Source organism: Acinonyx jubatus, chromosome E3 (assembly GCF_027475565.1).
Source record: "Acinonyx jubatus isolate Ajub_Pintada_27869175 chromosome E3, VMU_Ajub_asm_v1.0, whole genome shotgun sequence".
Taxonomy (NCBI): Eukaryota; Metazoa; Chordata; class Mammalia; order Carnivora; family Felidae; genus Acinonyx; species Acinonyx jubatus.
In genome coordinates this window covers 31,895,633-31,907,632 of record NC_069398.1, presented here as the reverse complement: position 1 = coordinate 31,907,632, position 12,000 = coordinate 31,895,633, and the positions used below count along the sequence as shown (strand labels likewise).

The 12,000-nt window shown below is 46.5% G+C and overlaps 1 long non-coding RNA gene across 1 annotated transcript; it reads left to right on the top strand.

Moving 5' to 3' along the window:
- The first annotated feature begins 5,929 nt into the window (after window positions 1–5,929).
- On the top strand, window positions 5,930–11,997 carry LOC128313680 (uncharacterized). Its single transcript, XR_008294697.1, has 4 exons — window positions 5,930–6,359; window positions 6,457–6,581; window positions 10,310–10,402; window positions 11,600–11,997. It is a non-coding gene; the product is annotated as an uncharacterized LOC128313680 (long non-coding RNA).
- The last annotated feature ends 3 nt before the right edge of the window (window positions 11,998–12,000 follow it).

The window sequence follows — 12,000 nt, the reverse complement described above, 5'->3', positions numbered from 1 at the left end:
TTGTTGAATACACCGCAAAGAGCGGCAGGTGGGACAGCAAAGGAGAGACTGTCTGCCAGGAGGTGGGGGGCGGGCTATAGTTAAGGGGGCAATGAGGAGGGTTGGGAACAGATGGAATTTTCCTTTTTTGGTACCTGTGCCCAGTTGTATGTAGCCCATTGGTCTAGGCCAGGGTCTATGGCTGTTTCGAGGTGGTTCCCCTAATGGACTGTTTGCATTCAGCCCGGTGGTCACTGTGGGCCCTTTTGCCTTACTCAGGTTCCCATTGCTCGAGCGTGTTGCCTAAAAGCGGCCTCTACACTGTGGACTGAATGCGTGTCCTCTCCCCCATCCTATGTTGAAGCCTAACCCTGAATGTGATTGTATTAGTAGGCGAGGACTTTGGGAAGTCATGAGTAGAGCCCCCCTTAATGGAACTTGTGCCTTCTAAAAGAGACCCCAGAGAGCTCCCTCCTGGCTTCCACCACGTGAGCACACAGTGAGAAGACCTGAGTCTATAAACCTGGAGGGAGGTCCTCACCAGACACGGAATGTGCTGGCACCTTGATCTTGCACTTTGCAGCCTCCAGAACTGTGAGAAATAATTTTCTGTTGTTGATGAGCCACCTGGTCCAAGGTATTCTGTTCTAGCAGCCCAGATGGACTAGGACGGGAATCCTAAAAAACATTCAAGTAATCCAGAAGAAGGCAGGGAAATATGAAAAGGAGAATAAAAACCAAATAGGACCAATTAAAAACAGTTAGATGAGAGATTTAGACCCAAACATATTGATGACCATATTAAACGTGAATGGCCTTTGCATTGGTTTTATATGATTATATAGAAGCAGGAGAATTCTATGGAAGAACAGGTACTAGGCTGTTTACATTCGTTATTTGGGAATATGGGGGCGGGCGCTATGTGTATTATTGGGTGTGTTAACCCATATGTTTCTTGTGCTCTTCAAATACACTGAAAAACTTGAAAATCTACAATCAGAGCAGTTAGATGCCCCGGGCTCCAGCTCTATCCAGCATATCTGGGTAGCTCTTAGTGCTTATCAATTTCACTCCCATCCCTAGGAGATTAAATTTTGTCCTCTGGTGAAATGGAGAAAATAAAATCCAACACTGTCGACCATCGAACTTGGCGAGGTGGGGCGAGGCTCCTGGTTAATATCCCGATCTGCTTCCACTTGTTTGGCGACACCTCTCCCGCTCTCTTACCTCCTATGGCAGACACTGCTCATTATCTCCCAATATCTGTCTCTGCTTCTCAAGTCATAAATCCTCATTTTTTTAGCTGGGAATACTGCCCTCCCAGAATGAAGACTTCATTTCCCAGTCTTCCCTGTAGTTAGGGGTGGTCACTTGACGAGACTCGCCCAATGGGATGTGAGCAGAAGTGACTTGTGCCTCTTTCAGATTATGCTCTAAAAGAAAGGCCCTTCTCTGCACTGCCTTTCCCTCCTCACTCCTAGGTGAGAGACAGAATGTCATGTTGGCCATCTTGGGAGGGTAGAGTAGTAATTCAGAAGGAGCTCAGATTTCTGACTCCCTTGAGGCTGTCCAGATGAGTTTATGAACAGAAAAAATCATCTGTGATTTTTTTAAGGCACTGTTTTTTTTTCTTTTGGCATCTCTATTTATCACAGTTTTACCCACATCCTAAATAATGTAGCTGCATCCTTTTAGTTCTTCTTTTGTGATTAGCATTGGACTGCTCCTAAGTGGAATGCTCCCATTTATTTTAGTTTCCTTGTAATCTTGATATTAAAGGGTAACTGTAAGAGTTTTATTTTCTCTCTCAGAGAAGAAAAGAAAAAACCGAATTAATAAATCTATTCAGGGTCTTTTCTGGTTCCATACAAATTTTAGGATTACTTGTTCTAGCTCTGTGAAGAATGCTGGTGTTATTTTCATAGGGATTGCATTCAATACATGGATTGCTTTGGGTAGTATCGACATTGTAACAATATCTGTTATTCCTATCCAGGAGCATGGAATCTTTTTCCATTTTTTTGTGCCTTCTTCAATTTCTTTCATAAGCCTTCTACAGTTTTCAGTGTATAGATTTTTCACCTATTTGGTTAGATATATTCCTAGATATTTTATGGTTTTTGGTGCAACTGTAAATGGGATCAATTCCTTGATTTCTCTTTCTGTTGCTTCATTGTTGGCGTACAGGAATGCGACCAATTTCTGTGCGTTGATTTTATATCCTGCAACTTTGCTGAATTCATGAATCAGTTCTAGCAGTTTTTTGATGGAATCTTTAGGGTTTCCCATATAGAGTATCATGTCCTCTGCAAAGAGTGAAAGTTTGACCTCCCCCTGGCCGATTTGGATGCCTTTTATTTCTTGGTGTTGTCTGATTGCAGAGGTTAAGACTTCCAATACTATGTTGAATAACAGTGGTGAGAGTGGACATCCCCTGTCTTGTTCTTGAACTTAGGGGGAAAGCTTTCAGTTTTTCCCCATTGAGGATGAGATGAGCATTGGGTCGTTCATATATGGCTTTTATGATGAAATAATAAACAAATCTAAAGCTCTATGTTTGGGGGAAAAAATAAGTGATAAGTCTCTGATTGTGGTAATCAATACAAAAAGAGATCAATTCCAGGGAAACTCTCTAAAAATAGATCTGGAAATTAAAATTTTTTTTAATGTTTATTTATTTTTGACAGAGAGAGAGAGAGAGAACGCGAGAAGGCGTGTGCGAGCACACAAGTAGGGGAGGGACAGAGAAGGAGTTACAGAATCCAAAGCAGGCTCCAGTCTCTGAGCTGTCAGCACAGAGCCTGACGCGGGGCTCAAACTCAAGAACCATGAGATCATGACCTGAGCCGAAGTCGGACACTCAACCGACTGAGTCACCCAGGCACCTCAGATCTGGAAATTTAAAGTAATTTAAAGTAATAGGCTTAATTAAAAAAAAAAAAACTTAGTGAAAACTTGAAAATACTGAATTAAAGAACAATTTGGGGAAAAAATACATTACCAAGATCAGTTTAACAGGAAGAAAAGAACAAAACAAAAGACATAAAACCCTAAAAGAATTATCCTATAAAAGTTTCTACACTCAGAAGTTTCACGAATGAATCTTCCAAATGTTTTGAAGGGGATAATTTCTACTGTTTGTAACTTTCTCTAGAACAAAAGTTATATATAAAGTTATGTAGCTGAATCTGCAAAGGACTCAGATCCCTGATGTCCAAACATGACACAGGAAGTAGAAATAAAAGGAGAAGCAGCCCCATGTTACAAAACAATAGGATTACTCCCCCCCCCCCAAAAAAAAAGCATGAACTGGGGCACCTGGATGGCTCAGTTGATTAAGTGACCAACTTCGGCTTGGGGTTTGTGGGTTTCAGCCCTGCCTTGGCTCTGTGTTGACAGCTCAGAGCCTATTTTGGATCCTTTGTCTCCCTCTCTCTCTGCCCCTCCTCTGCTCACATTCTCTCTTTCTCTCTCTCTTTCTCTCTCTCTCCCTGTCTCCCTCTCTCCCTCAAAAATAAATAAACATTAAAAAAAAAGCATGTGGGGCACCTAGGTGGCTCAGTCGGTTAAGTGTCCGACTTCAGCTCAGGACAGCTCGGTGCCTGTAGCCTGCTTCAGATTCTGTGTCTCCCCCTCTCTCTGCCCTTCCCCTGCTCTGTCTCTCTCTCTCTCTCTCTCTTAAAAAAAAATACACATTAGGGGCACCTGGGTGGCTCAGTCAGTTAAGCGTCCGACTTCGGCTCAGGTCATGATCTCACACTCCGTGAGTTCGAGCCCCACATTGGGCTCTGTGCTGACAGCTCAGAGCCTGGAGCCTGCTTCAGATTCTGTGTCTCTGTCTCTCTCTGCATTTCCCCCACTCGCGCTCTGTCTCTATCAAAAATAAAAAAATTGTGAAAAAAATTTTTTAACAAATAAACATTAAAAAAAGCATGAACTGAGTCTAATAATATATTCTAAAAGTTCTTATAGGCTCCATCCAAAGATGCAAAATGAATTCATTCATATGAAACTTACTATTTAAATATATTGATAGTTAAAATGATCATTTTAGTAGACTTTTAAAAAAAAAAATCACATGATAAGGCTGCCCCTAGCCCCTCTCTCATACACAATACATGATGGCATAAAGAATATCTATTTAGACCAATATCCTACTTGGTTGTTCAAACTCTGCCAGTAATTCCAGCAACAGTATAGAATAAGTACAATTTATTGGCACTGTTTAGTAGCATGGGTGATCCCAAAGAACTAAATTTTAATAAATCCAGCGGTATAAATGCTTTGAGCAAAGAAAAAGCATAATTTTAAACTTTAAATTTCTTTTACCTTCCCTTACTTTGTGAATTTTGAATAATACATTTATAATGGCAAATGATGAGGGGAAAACCACACAAAAGAGTAGGTAGCCAGAATGAACCAAATCTAGGGGCACCTGGGTGGCTCAGTCGGTTAAGCGTCCGACTTCAGCTCAGGTCATGATCTGTCAGTTGGTGGGTTTGAGCCCTGCTTCGGGGCTCTGTGCTGATGGCTGAGCCTGGAGCCTGCTTCACATTCTGTGTCTCCCTCTTTCTCTGCCCCCTGCCCGCTCACATTCTGTCTGTCTCTCTCCAAAATAAACATTAAAAAAGAATGAACAGAACCTACAGAAAAATATTGACAATTATATCTCTGAAAATAAAAACCGACAAACAGGCCAAGCTTATTTTTTCAGAGCTTGCTGTCTCAAAGCACTCAGTCATGGGGCGCCTGGGTGGCTCGGTCAGTTAAGCGTCTGACTTCGGCTCAGTTCATGATCTCACGGTCTGTGAGTTTGAGCCTGACGTCGGGCTCTGTGCTGACCCCTCAGAGCCGGGAGCCTGTTTCAGATTCTGTGTCTCCCTCTCTCTCTCTGCCTCTCCCCTGTTCATGCTCTGTCTCTGTCTCAAAAATAAATAAATGTTAAAAAAAATTAAAAAAAAAAGCAGTCAGTTGCTGTTAACTTGAGTTTTGGCAGAGACTCAAAGGCAGGCAGGGTAACGGGGAAGTTTTACTATGGGGAGAAAAGGGAAGGTTTCCAAATGCCCTCATTGGTGGCTGATGGCAGGAGGAAGCTGGAGGCAGACTAGCTTGGGAGTGGGGCATCCCATGTGATGGGTTAGCGGGTGTATATTCAATGTTTTCTCTGGTTACTCCTGAGTTAGAAGTGAGGACAAACATTAAGAAAGCTGCCAGTCATTGACGAAGTCCTGGCCATTTGGGACTGTGACAGAAGTTACTGTTCAGCTGCCTGGATTGTTACTAAAGATAGCAATCTGGCTTTCTGCGCTGTTTATTGTAGACAGGGGAGTTGGTTTCTGCGTAGGTGGCGGTGGTGATAGGCCGTTGTCCATTTGTATACTGATTATCTCGTGAGTGTAACTTGATGATTGTCTTATTCTACCATGAGCTGCACACAATATTTGGGCAAGGGTTTGCTGAGACCTGAGACTATTTCAAGGGCTCTTCCAGAGTAAAAATACTGAGAAAGACTGCCTCTGATTCTGTGGAATGGGGATAATGATACCTATGCTGGGGACTGTCATGAGGACTAAAGGATTTGAGTTTGTTTGTTTGTTTGTTTGTTTGTTTGTTTGTTTTACAAAACCAGGTGCCCGACATGGAGCCCCTCAGGTAACAGACTTCTGGGCAGAGGCATACAGACAGACCCAGGCTGGGCGCCCCAATTTGGGGGGGGGGGGGACGGGGGCCATGACCGGTCCCTCAACACGGCGCAGGCTGGGTGCGACCCGGTCCGATCCGGTGGAAAGCCCCCGGGGCGACCGCTGGCTGGCAACAAGGCGGGAGAAGGTGCATTTGCCCACAACCCACTGGTCCACACGGCGCCCGCGGCGCGGCGCCTGCTGGCCCACACCTGCCGCCCCGTGGCCGGAAACGGCTGGGCCGCCGGCCGGAAGTACCTCACCGCGGAGTCTCCCGGGAGTTGTAGTTCCGCCCAGTCCAGGGGCATCTCGGCTGTGCCCGGAGGTCTCCCACAGCAATCTGCGCACTTCCGGACCTTTGGCGGGGTTCGCGTGGCCGGCACCTGGGACTTAGCCAGTCCTGAGGCTCCCGCTGCATCTGGGACTGACGATTCCCTCTGCCCCCGCGGTAGAGAGGGCACGTGTGGCAGAGCCACGGCTGCAGAGCTGGCGGGCCCTGGGAGGGGTTCTCTGCTAGGGGGGTCCGGTGGGCGGCTCTGTCTGACGTCTACTGGGGAGGGTCAGGGTTCCTGTCTGGTTTGGGGCGGGAGCTGTGGGCAGGCTGGTCTCATTGCTTTGCTTTATAGCCCAGAGTCGTCGGAGCCCACCGTCCGTCCACAGAGGGCTTAGCGCGGTGGACCCGTGACAGCCTTGGCCCCGGTGAGCTGGGGGCCAGCTCTTTCCCGAATGGTCACCCTTCTTTCCCGATACTGGATTTGTTTCTGTCCCTTGACCCGGAGCTTTTCTGCCCATCCAGGTCCCTGAACTCCGCCTGGGTGGCCGGGCCTCCCGTGGGTGAGGAGGGACTGCTGAGGAAGCCCCCCCCCCCCCCCTTCTGTCCGACCCTTTGTCACTCCTTCGGACCCCACATCACAGCCAACGGTAGGCTCTGAGCTATGAGGGCAAGGAAGGAGGGAAGTGAAATGATTGGTATTTCAGGGATTTATGGTGTCGGTGTTCCTATGACCAATGTTTATTGAGTGTCTGGGTCAGGCAACTGGTGTAGCACCGGGTTCCATTCTTGGCTAGAGACCTAGGGTGGTGTCGGTCCCCTGAACAGATAAGGGCCACCAAGGTGTGGGTGCTCTGATAATTACTCCTATCTATGGATGAATGGACACCAAGGAGGGAGGTCATTTCCTGCTGGGGGAGGCACAACCGAAGATCAGATTTGAAATAAGGTCTCCATAGGTGAAAAGGGGCAAAAGGGTTGGGGTTAGGGAACAGCCTGTGCAAAAGCATGAAACCCGTGGGTACTGCTGGATTTGGCACCATGGAAGAGCCTGGAAGGGGTGTGTGTGGTGAGACTGGAGGTGGTTCCAGGAGCATATCAACCCAGCAGCTGGGTTAGGGGGTAGGGACTGGGTCCTGTTAGTGCCTGAAGTGTTTTAGGCAAGGCAGTAAGTGTGGTTACATTGGTCTTTGGTGTTACTATACTGGCAGTGAGTGGAGTCAATGGAGACCAAGCTAAGGTAGTGAGAAAAGTAAGTAGGGGAATGTATCTCAGGTTTGTGAAGCTGCCAGCACGGGCAGGGGTGGGTGAAGGTGGGGCTGTGTGAGTGCCTCTGTCTGAATGCTGATCAAGCAGGGAGGAGATAATCAAGCAGGGCGTCTACAGTTCAGTGTAGACTCTTCTTCCCCCGCACTAGATTAGGAGGGAGAGCCACAGTGAGGGTACCACAGTGATGCAGAGATGAGGGAGAATTTGTCTGTCTTTGAGGCTTTTTTGGTCAAGGTAGAACAGACAAGCTGGGGCAGGGAGGGGGGAAACGAAACCTGGTCCTGTAATTGTAAGTCTTAATGTTTTTTTCCATTATAACTTGAATTTGGGTCTTCTTGAAGGAGGTTTTTTTCTATTACAACCCATAACTGTTTCTTACTGTGTTCAATTAGTAACATTAGAAAAGATCTCAAATGTATATAGCAAAGTAACAAAAGGAAACTTTCGTAGTTATCGTTTAGATTGAGCAAATGTTAAAAGTTTATTTGCTTCAGATCTTCTAAAGAACAAAAACCTTATACGTACCACTGGATCCCTTTTAATATCACCCTTCATTCCGTTTCCCTTCCTCTCAGGGTGACAACTCCCGAGATTACTTTATTCTTACATGTTCTTTACTTCCTAGATAGGAATGTGGTCATAAACAATATATTATTTTTTCGTTCGTTACCTTTGCCTGTATTTCTTCTGCTTTGCCTTTTTCTTATTTATTTTTAGTAATTGTTTTCATCTATTCTAGATACAAAACCATTTATAGCTTATGCACATTGTGAAAATCTTAAGTAGTTTGATTGGGCCTGGTGTTTTCTTGATGGGTATAATTCTGAGTACTGATCCATTTTATTTAATGTTTACTGGGGTTCTTTTTCTGTTTTCTGTTGCTTTGTCAATTTTAGTACTTTGTATTTTTCTAGGAAATTGTCCAGTTTAATTTCAGATTTATGGCATTAAATTGTCTATAGTGATCTCATAATTTAAAAACATCTCTACTATATCTGAAATGGTTTCTTTTTTCCCTGTTTAAAAATTGCATTTTTTTGCCTTCTCTCATTTTCTCCATCAGTCATACCTGAACTTAGTGTGTTTTATTAGCTTTAAATACCAACCAATTATGCTATTAGTTTTAATAAATCTTTTCCAAGAGCTGATTTTAGTTTTTTCTTTGTAATTTTTTATTTGGGTACAACTTCAGACTTCAGAGAAAACTCACAAGGGTAGAATAGTACAGAGGATTCCAGAACACCTTTCATCTAAATTTCTCAAGTATGAACATTTTGCCACATTTGTATGGAGGGAGGTCGAGGGATTTGCGAGCCGATTAAAGAAAAAGATGTCACCGTATGACCAGAAATGCACGCAAGCTTTACTGAAGCATGCACGTTGGGGAGAGTTCCCTCGCAGCATGAGACCATCCAGAATTTGGGGCCCAGGGCCCACTTCCCAGGAGGGAGGTGGAAAGGATACCCCTGGGTGTCTCTGGGTCAGAGGCACTTGGGGTCTTGGTAGCCACATGGTGTATTTTATCTATGGCTACCAGATGCTAGCGTATAGTTTCATGGGGCAGGGAAAGCAGGCAGGTTCCAAACGACTAAAAATCTGTTCGTATTTGGGCTATCTTTAAAATGAATGCATGTGTTAACATCTGAGTTTGGTGCTGCTGGTCTTTTGAGCCAATGGTCTCAGCCTGCCAGGGGCCACTCTGCAGAGGCCATCGCTGGGTCATTTATACACAACTTGCTCTCTCTCTCTCTCTCTCTCTCTCTCTTCCTCTCCCCTTGACACATATGTGTGTGTGTGCAAATACTTGGTGTGCATTTCCCAAAGACAAGGCTATTCTGTCACACAGCCGCAGGATAATGATCAAAACCAGGAAATTAGCATTGAGACAATACTGTTGTCTAACCCACGTCTCGTACTCAGCTGTCACCTGTTGTCTCCGTAAGACCCTTTCTAGCTAAAGGAGATCTCGGATCATGCATCTGCTCTCCCATTTTCCTTTGTCGTCTTTTCTCTGGAACAGTACCCCAATCATTCGTTGTCTTTGCTAGCATTGACATTTTTGAGGAGTACAGGCCAGTTATTTTGTGGAACGTTTATCAATGTAGGTCTGACTAATGTTTCACCATGACTAGATTCAGCCTGTGGCAGGCTTTTTCTTTTTTTCACCTGTTCTATTATTTCTTTGGTTTTTCCTTTTTAAAATCTCTGCTCCTACTTGCTTCTTTTGTGTTGCTTGGGTTTACTCTTTGCTGTGTTAGCCTCCTGCGATGAATGTTGTTAATTTTCAGATTTTGTCTAATCTGTATCTTAGGGCTGTGATTTGTTTTAAGTCTGTGTTTGTAACTGTGCACCAGGTTTGATATGTAACATTTTTTGCAGCCATTGTTCTAGATAATTTTGCATTCTTCTTATTTTCTAGTTGTGTTGCTTTTGTGTTGAGAGAGCAGCATCTATGCAATACTGATTTAAGTAACTTGTTGAAGTTTATTTTTAGCTTTTTCGGGTCAATTTTTAGCTCCCAGGTGTGCTTAAAAGAAGAATGTATGTTCTCTAATCAAGTACTTTCTTGTGTCTGATCCAGTAGATCAGGCTTTTAAATTTTTTCTTAATGTTTGATTTTGAGAGAAAGAGAAAAAAAGATGCGTGGGGGAGGGGCAGAGAGAGAGGGAGACACAGAATCCCAAGCAGGCTCCAGGCTCTGAGCTGTCAGCACAGAGCCCGACGTGGGGCTCAAACTCACGGAGCGTGAGATCATGACCTGAGCCGAAGTCGGACGCTTAACCGACTGAGCCACCCAGGCGCCCCAATAGGTCAGGCTTTTCAATTGTTATTCAGATGTTGCACGCTCTTGGGGCGCCTGGGTGGCTCAGTAGGTTAAGGGTCTGACTTGATTTCGCCTCAGGTCACGAGCTCATAGTTTGGCTCAGGTCATGATCTCATAGTTTGTGGGTTCGAATCCCGCATTGGGCTCTGTGCTGACAGGATTCTGTCTCCTCTCTCTGCCCCTCCCCTGCTCACTCTCTATTTCTCTCTCAAAATAAATAAATAGGTTTTTTTTTTTAATGTTGTATACTCTTACTATTTATTTTTTGTATCCCGAATCCTCTAGGTTCTGTTCATGGCGATGTGGAGTTGTCTGTTTCCCCTCGTGGCGTGTGTGTTCCGTGTGTTTGAGCTGCACGCTCATCACGCTCGTGTGTTGGTACGCACAGACCTAAGATCGAGTGGGCCTCAGCTCCTTGCTTTGTCTCTGCAGTGGGTTGTTGTTTCTGGCTTTTTGTACGTCTCGAAGTTTGATTGTTTAAATGAACACCGGGCCGTGTGTGTGGGAGTAGAGACCCTCTTGCTGTGCGCGGGGCTGGTAGGCAGGACGTGGTGCAGTGAGCCTGGTCGGGCATTGCCGGCGCTGGCATTTGCTGTTGCTGTGGTTACGGTCAGGCCCCCGCTGGCTTCAAGTGTCTCTGCTCTGTGCTTAGGGTGGGCCGGTTCCTGTCCCCCGCTCTGGGACCCGCCTACCCCCTTCGACCTTCTCCTCGTGCTCATGCCCCCGCTGGCTCCTCAGTGCTGCCCAGCCTGGTGGTGGAGGGCCCTGGTCCCCGAGTCTGCCCCTCCCGCTGTGGTAGGAGGCTCTGAGTCTGAGTCGAGGACATATGCCTGTCCCCTTCCCCTGGGACAGGGTGTTCTTCTCCTTCTCCCTGCCAGGTGCCATGGGTCTTAGCTGTGCTCTGGGAGCAGTGGGTTGTGCTGCCCTTCCCTCAGCTGCACAAGGCTTTGTTCCTCCACAGGGGAATTTCTAGGAGGATGGGGCTTCCCCGGGTTTCCCTGCATGGCAGCCACTGCCCTCCTCCAGACCTCACCACCCAGGGGGTCTCTCTGTGGTCTCCCAGCCGTCTTCTTTCTCCTGAGCGCCCAGTGGAGAGCCACGGACCAGATTACCACAAATTCAGTGATTGAAAGCTGGGCTGGCTCAGTTGGAAGAGCGCACAACTCTTGATCTTGGGGTCGTGAGTTCGAGCCCCACGTTGGGTGTAGAGATCACATAAATAAAACTTTAAAATAAAATAAAGTAACACCCGCTGTCACCTCACAGCTCTGCAGGCCACAGTCCAGGGCCTCCCAAGGCCAGAGTCAATGTGGTGGATGGTGGGCCTCTTCCCCGAGCGGCTGGAGGTAGAGTCTGTTCTGGGCTCATTGGCGGAAGTCAGTATCTGGTGGTGTTAGGCCCGAGGCCCCCGATTCCTCGCTTGCTGCCAGCAGAGGTTTTGCTCAGCTTTCGCACGGGATGGCGAAGGATCCTTCTTGTGTTTCGCTCTCTCTGGCTTCCCCTGTGCCCCCATCAGAGGCAAATGTGCTGCTAATGTTTTCACATGAGTCTCACAGTGCCGTCTATTGTTTACAGGTGTTCTTAGTGTCTATTGCAAAGGCTTAGAGACAGGCCGTGACCAGGCAGTTCAGTCCTGCTGTGGATTCCAGCTCCTTCTAACCCCCAGACGGCCTCCAGGCGGGAGCTGAGCCTCCGGCCACGGTAAGTTCTCAGCAGGAGAGCAGAGCTTTGCCAGTTGGAGTTGACCCCAGTCCTCAAGCCCCAGGCACCCCACCGATAGAATAATTCTTGGAAAGAAGGTGACCCGACAGCAGCAATCTACTTTGGAAGCAGGGCTCCCTCTCTGAGCTCCCTCTCGTAGCTTAGGGATAAAGTTGGAGGTCACAGAATGGGGTGGCTTCCAGAAAGTGTCCCTAAAACAGCTGAGGACGAGCTTGCTGACCGTGAATTTGGGTGATGCCATCGCATTAGGGGAT